This window comes from Schistocerca piceifrons, unplaced genomic scaffold (genome assembly GCF_021461385.2).
Source record: "Schistocerca piceifrons isolate TAMUIC-IGC-003096 unplaced genomic scaffold, iqSchPice1.1 HiC_scaffold_312, whole genome shotgun sequence".
NCBI classification, from domain to species: domain Eukaryota; kingdom Metazoa; phylum Arthropoda; class Insecta; order Orthoptera; family Acrididae; genus Schistocerca; species Schistocerca piceifrons.
Genome location: NW_025728529.1, coordinates 225,001 through 232,500, shown reverse-complemented (window position 1 = coordinate 232,500; position 7,500 = coordinate 225,001). Strand labels below are relative to the sequence as shown.

Sequence of the window (7,500 nt, the reverse complement as noted above, 5' to 3'; positions counted from 1 at the left end):
ACTCGTAAAGTGCAATCCACCCCTATAACTTGCGTTTCATGAAGAGTTATTTCCAATATGCGACATTCCCGCTGTCCCTATACATGAGCCGCGACCTGTACCCACTTACGAGCGAGAGACGCGATCGCGTTGCTCACTGTACGGCGTCCGATACCGAGCCATCAGCATGTCGGTCCCCATGCGCGTTGCACTCGCACTCGCACTCGCCAAAAACGTGGGGCAAATATATTACGCGGAAGAGTTATAACAGACCGAGCCCCACTGCATGGGGGGAGTCTTTGTCACTAATGTACACAGATAGAACATTGTGGACTGGAACCAGATTACCCGTACACACGGCGCTGATTAGTAATCAATGCAGAGCCATCAACTACAGAAAATATATACAACTGTCCGTATACATGCTGAAAGAGTCTGCCCACAATGGGAACCACACGTCAGCCAGACACTCTGATCACGCACCACTCTCTGCTTCTAACAGGCGCACATACAATATGTAAGCACCAGCATGGAACAACATCCAGTGCATCCTCTCCGCCACATTACACAATCCACACTATCACAACCAGACCAGGAGGTCCATGCGGAAAATAGAATATCCCACCCTTTCGACATCCACCATTGCGCAGATAAAGGCACCAACACCCACACATGTCCTATACAACGGTGCACCCAACATCACAATAGTACCTCCTGTCACAGCGCACAAACAATGACATGAGTCAAAGACACAGGTCTGACACAAGCATAGAATTGGAGCGCCGCCTCTAATAAGCCAAAGGTGCATCCTGACGTGACAAATCTCATCATGTCACAAGCATTCACTTACTATAATCACTATCAACGAACCTGCCGCCCCGCCCCCCCCCCCCCCCCACACCTTTCCTTACAACAACGTGTAACCTAACCTAACCCATGTTGTACCTTAACCTAACCCATGTTGTACCTTAACCTAACCCATGTTGTGCCTTAACCTAACCCATGTTGTGCCTTAACCTAACCCATGTTGTCCCCTAACCTAACCCAAGTTGTCCCCTAACCTAACCCATGTTGTCCCTTAACCTAACCCATGTTGTGCCTTAACCTAACCCATGTTGTGCCTTAACCTAACCCATGTTGTCCCCTAACCTAACCCATGTTGTCCCCTAACCTAACCCATGTTGTGCCTTAACCTAACCCATGTTGTCCCCTAACCTAACCCATGTTGTGCCTTAACCTAACCCATGTTGTCCCCTAACCTAACCCATGTTGTCCCCTAACCTAACCCATGTTGTCCCCTAACCTAACCCATGTTGTGCCTTAACCTAAACCCATGTTGTGCCTTAACCTAACCCATGTTGTCCCCTAACCTAACCCAAGTTGTCCCCTAACCTAACCCATGTTGTCCCCTAACCTAACCCATGTTGTGCCTTAACCTAACCCCATGTTGTGCCTTAACCTAACCCATGTTGTGGCCTTAACCTAACCCATGTTGTCCCCTAACCTAACCCATGTTGTCCCCTAACCTAACCCATGTTGTGCCTTAACCTAACCCCATGTTGTCCCCCTAACCTAACCCATGTTGTGCCTTAACCTAACCCATGTTGTCCCCTAAACCTAACCCATGTTGTCCCCTAACCTAACCCATGTTGTCCCCTAACCTAACCCATGTTGTGCCTTAACCTAACCCATGTTGTGCCTTAACCTAACCCATGTTGTCCCCTAACCTAACCCATGTTGTCCCCTAACCTAACCCATGTTGTCCCCTAACCTAACCCATGTTGTCCCCTAACCTAACCCATGTTGTCCCCTAACCTAACCCATGTTGTCCCCTAACCTAACCCATGTTGTCCCCTAACCTAACCCATGTTGTCCCCTAACCTAACCCATGTTGTCCCCTAACCTAACCCATGTTGTCCCCTAACCTAACCCATGTTGTGCCCTAACCTAACCCATGTTGTGCCCTAACCTAACCCATGTTGTGCCCTAACCTAACCCATGTTGTGCCTTAACCTAACCCATGTTGTCCCCTAACCTAACCCATGTTGTCCCCTAACCTAACCCATGTTGTCCCCTAACCTAACCCATGTTGTCCCCTAACCTAACCCATGTTGTGCCTTAACCTAACCCATGTTGTCCCCTAACCTAACCCATGTTGTCCCCTAACCTAACCCATGTTGTCCCCTAACCTAACCCATGTTGTCCCCTAACCTAACCCATGTTGTCCCCTAACCTAACCCATGTTGTCCCCTAACCTAACCCATGTTGTCCCCTAACCTAACCCATGTTGTCCCCTAACCTAACCCATGTTGTGCCCTAACCTAACCCATGTTGTCCCCTAACCTAACCCATGTTGTGCCTTAACCTAACCCATGTTGTGCCTTAACCTAACCCATGTTGTCCCCTAACCTAACCCATGTTGTCCCCTAACCTAACCCATGTTGTGCCTTAACCTAACCCATGTTGTGCCGTAACCTAACCCATGTTGTGCCTTAACCTAACCCATGTTGTGCCTTAACCTAACCCATGTTGTGCCTTAACCTAACCCATGTTGTGCCTTAACCTAACCCATGTTGTGCCTTAACCTAACCCACGTTGTCCCCTAACGTAACCCACGTTGTCCCCTAACGTAACCCACGTTGTCCCCTAACGTAACCCACGTTGTCCCCTAACGTAACCCACGTTGTCCCCTAACGTAACCCACGTTGTCCCCTAACGTAACCCACGTTGTCCCCTAACGTAACCCACGTTGTCGCCTATCGTAACCCACGTTGTCGCCTAAACCTGCTCTGTAATTGTTATACGACTCGTTCAATTAGTGTAGTGTTGCCCACCCGCAACCCTCGCAATATAGTTCGCTACTCGCACTGCCCGCTCCCCTGTGTATCGCTTCATGTTAAACACCTTGCAAGTCTTGCTGACTTTCCACATGCTCCTGCTGTACACTGTAATGTGGATGGCAGCAGGGCGTACATGCCGCCCCCCCCCCCCCCCCACCTCTCCCCACGTCCCCACCTTGCCCCCTGCCTTCGCAAGGTGGTTGGTGACAAGTTTGCATGTTCAATGCCCTTCGCATGCGACGTACGCAGGCTACGTTGTGGTGCGGCCTGTGTCAACTGTCCGCTGATGTCGTACGCGTGAACCACAATCTGTACTGCACATTCGTCCTTATGTACTGAATGATACATCGTGGCACATGTGTGACCGTACAACGACTGCGCCCAAAAACGGCGGACCATACAGTGCAAATATTGTGCACGCAGCTACGTGTCGTCTCCCTATGAGAGCTGGATTGCAGTGTGGTACGCCATAGAGACGTGTGGGAGGAACGGACGCCGTGGATGGCGATCAGCATGAGCTGTCTGTTGATGTATTCGGACCTAGTCGTCTCTCCTCACACACCGTGATGGCATGGTGCAGCGCGTTCCATATCTGCGACATGCTACAGAAGCCGGTTGACAGTCGTTCGAGCAATGGACATCGCATACGTACGGGGGCCACCTTCCACGTATTGTCTAGGCGTGCACATTTTGTTGCGTGTATGTGGGCAGACGTAGTGTGGCGTGACACCTGACACAGGCATGCAATAATGGTTGAAGTTGCAAATGGCGATGGACGCCTACGTTTTCTGGTGAAGTTACGCAAATGAAGAAATGGTAACCCGTTGTGGTGCGGTTGTTCTCGCTAGGGGTGAATCGGTGATGGCGACGATAGGTTGAGGTACTAACCGGTTGTTCCAGCGATACCCACCATGCCGACGAAACTGAACGGCATCTGGGTGTGAAGCGATACGCGGCGGTGGCTGGGTGGGACCGTCCCCGGCCGGTGAGGGGGCGCCTCCCGGCGTGCTGGCCGCGCGGTGCGTGGGCGCACGCGCTACAGCCGGCTGGTGGGGGCGGCCAGTGGCAGGCGCGCCGGCCGACGGACGCGGCAGGCGTCGCAGCTGCGCGCCGGCGCACCCTGCGCGCGGCGCCGTGCGGCCAAAGTAGGTCCTCGCGGGCCCGGTGCGAAGCGCGGTGGACATCTGCAGTGTGCTGGTCCGATTGAGGACTGTGTGCGTTGAGGATGCGCCGCCGCCCGGCGCTCGGCGCCGCGACGCCGTCTGCTGCTCGGTCGCCCCAGCGGTTCTCGCTGGTGGTTTGTATCGCAGCTGTGCGGATGTGTTGGCGTGTGCGCTGTGCTGGGAGAGTTCGCTTCGGCACCCAAGTGGGGCTTTTGTCCTTCTGTGGCGCTGGCGTTGGAGCTGCCGGTCACCGTAGGTGGCGCGTGTTGTCTCCCGCCGGCAATGCCACGACAGCACGCTCCCGGGCCTCTGTCGGCAGCGGCAAGCTCAGTTGGGAGCACGGGTGGTCGCACCGAAAGCGTCTACTCGCCTAACTCCGGGCGATTGCGCCTCTCTCGAACCCGACCAAGTACTTGGGACGGCGCTGCGCGCCGCCGGGACCTGAGAGGGTTTCGAGGTGTATTGTGCAGGGGAGCTCAGCCTCCTCCTGTTTGCAGAATGATTGAGCGGACGCTTGCGTGTTCGCGCGGGCCCCCGGGACACACTCCCGGGCGGCCGGCTGCTCAGCTCTAGTTGACGCAGCTCCCTGGTTGATCCTGCCAGTAGTCATATGCTTGTCTCAAAGATTAAGCCATGCATGTCTCAGTACAAGCCGCATTAAGGTGAAACCGCGAATGGCTCATTAAATCAGTTATGGTTCCTTAGATCGTACCCACGTTACTTGGATAACTGTGGTAATTCTAGAGCTAATACATGCAAACAGAGTCCCGACCAGAGATGGAAGGGACGCTTTTATTAGATCAAAACCAATCGGTCGGCTCGTCCGGTCCGTTTGCCTTGGTGACTCTGAATAACTTTGGGCTGATCGCACGGTCCTCGTACCGGCGACGCATCTTTCAAATGTCTGCCTTATCAACTGTCGATGGTAGGTTCTGCGCCTACCATGGTTGTAACGGGTAACGGGGAATCAGGGTTCGATTCCGGAGAGGGAGCCTGAGAAACGGCTACCACATCCAAGGAAGGCAGCAGGCGCGCAAATTACCCACTCCCGGCACGGGGAGGTAGTGACGAAAAATAACGATACGGGACTCATCCGAGGCCCCGTAATCGGAATGAGTACACTTTAAATCCTTTAACGAGTATCTATTGGAGGGCAAGTCTGGTGCCAGCAGCCGCGGTAATTCCAGCTCCAATAGCGTATATTAAAGTTGTTGCGGTTAAAAAGCTCGTAGTTGGATTTGTGTCCCACGCTGTTGGTTCACCGCCCGTCGGTGTTTAACTGGCATGTATCGTGGGACGTCCTGCCGGTGGGGCGAGCCGAAGGCGTGCGACCGCCCCGTGCGTGCTCGTGCGTCCCGAGGCGGACCCCGTTGAAATCCTACCAGGGTGCTCTTTATTGAGTGTCTCGGTGGGCCGGCACGTTTACTTTGAACAAATTAGAGTGCTTAAAGCAGGCAAGCCCGCCTGAATACTGTGTGCATGGAATAATGGAATAGGACCTCGGTTCTATTTTGTTGGTTTTCGGAACCCGAGGTAATGATTAATAGGGACAGGCGGGGGCATTCGTATTGCGACGTTAGAGGTGAAATTCTTGGATCGTCGCAAGACGAACAGAAGCGAAAGCATTTGCCAAGTATGTTTTCATTAATCAAGAACGAAAGTTAGAGGTTCGAAGGCGATCAGATACCGCCCTAGTTCTAACCATAAACGATGCCAGCCAGCGATCCGCCGCAGTTCCTCCGATGACTCGGCGGGCAGCCTCCGGGAAACCAAAGCTTTTGGGTTCCGGGGGAAGTATGGTTGCAAAGCTGAAACTTAAAGGAATTGACGGAAGGGCACCACCAGGAGTGGAGCCTGCGGCTTAATTTGACTCAACACGGGAAACCTCACCAGGCCCGGACACCGGAAGGATTGACAGATTGATAGCTCTTTCTTGATTCGGTGGGTGGTGGTGCATGGCCGTTCTTAGTTGGTGGAGCGATTTGTCTGGTTAATTCCGATAACGAACGAGACTCTAGCCTGCTAACTAGTCGCGTGACATCCTTCGTGCTGTCAGCGATTACTTTTCTTCTTAGAGGGACAGGCGGCTTCTAGCCGCACGAGATTGAGCAATAACAGGTCTGTGATGCCCTTAGATGTTCTGGGCCGCACGCGCGCTACACTGAAGGAATCAGCGTGTCTTCCTAGGCCGAAAGGTCGGGGTAACCCGCTGAACCTCCTTCGTGCTAGGGATTGGGGCTTGCAATTGTTCCCCATGAACGAGGAATTCCCAGTAAGCGCGAGTCATAAGCTCGCGTTGATTACGTCCCTGCCCTTTGTACACACCGCCCGTCGCTACTACCGATTGAATGATTTAGTGAGGTCTTCGGACTGGTACGCGGCATTGACTCTGTCGTTGCCGATGCTACCGGAAAGATGACCAAACTTGATCATTTAGAGGAAGTAAAAGTCGTAACAAGGTTTCCGTAGGTGAACCTGCGGAAGGATCATTACCGACTAGACTGCATGTCTTTCGATGTGCGTGTCGTGTCGCGCAACACGCTACCTGTACGGCTCGCAGTAGCCGTGCGCCGCGTGCGGAACCACGCGTGCCTCTCAAAACTAGCGGCAATGTTGTGTGGTACGAGCGCTGAAGCGCTGGAGCGGCTGGCCTGCGGCACCTGGCGCCTGGCGCCGGTTTTGAATGACTTTCGCCCGAGTGCCTGTCCGCTCCGGTGTGGAGCCGTACGACGCCCGTCGGCCGTGAGGCCGTTGGACACAGAACGCTGGAACAGGGGCCGCCACACGCCTCACTCCCGCCTATGCGACCGTCTCGAAAGAGACGGCGGAAACTTGAGAAAAGATCACCCAGGACGGTGGATCACTCGGCTCGTGGGTCGATGAAGAACGCAGCAAATTGCGCGTCGACATGTGAACTGCAGGACACATGAACATCGACGTTTCGAACGCACATTGCGGTCCATGGATTCCGTTCCCGGGCCACGTCTGGCTGAGGGTCGGCTACGTATACTGAAGCGCGCGGCGTTTGCCCCGCTTCGCAGACCTGGGAGTGTCGCGGCCGCCTGTGGGGCCGGCCGCGTCTCCTCAAACGTGCGATGCGCGCCCGTCGCCTGGCGGTTCGCATACCGGTACTTTCTCGGTAGCGTGCACAGCCGGCTGGCGGTGTGGCGTGCGACACCTCGTACAACGACCTCAGAGCAGGCGAGACTACCCGCTGAATTTAAGCATATTACTAAGCGGAGGAAAAGAAACTAACAAGGATTCCCCCAGTAGCGGCGAGCGAACAGGGAAGAGTCCAGCACCGAACCCCGCAGGCTGCCGCCTGTCGTGGCATGTGGTGTTTGGGAGGGTCCACTACCCCGACGCCTCGCGCCGAGCCCAAGTCCAACTTGAATGAGGCCACGGCCCGTAGAGGGTGCCAGGCCCGTAGCGGCCGGTGCGAGCGTCGGCGGGACCTCTCCTTCGAGTCGGGTTGCTTGAGAGTGCAGCTCCAAGTGGGTGGTAAACTCCATCTGAGA

General features: G+C 54.5%; 2 non-coding genes and 1 pseudogene across 2 annotated transcripts; all 3 read left to right on the top strand.

The window, feature by feature from the left end:
- Nucleotides 1–4,565: 4,565 nt before the first annotated feature.
- On the top strand, nt 4,566–6,474 carry LOC124745021. The gene has a single exon (XR_007010975.1). It is a non-coding gene; the product is annotated as a small subunit ribosomal RNA (ribosomal RNA).
- Nucleotides 6,475–6,826: 352 nt separating this feature from the next.
- Nucleotides 6,827–6,981, top strand: LOC124744993. Its single transcript, XR_007010950.1, has one exon. It is a non-coding gene; the product is annotated as a 5.8S ribosomal RNA (ribosomal RNA).
- A 188-nt stretch (nt 6,982–7,169) lies between these two features.
- The window catches only part of LOC124744967, a 4,222-nt pseudogene continuing 3,891 nt past the window's right edge, over nt 7,170–7,500 (top strand).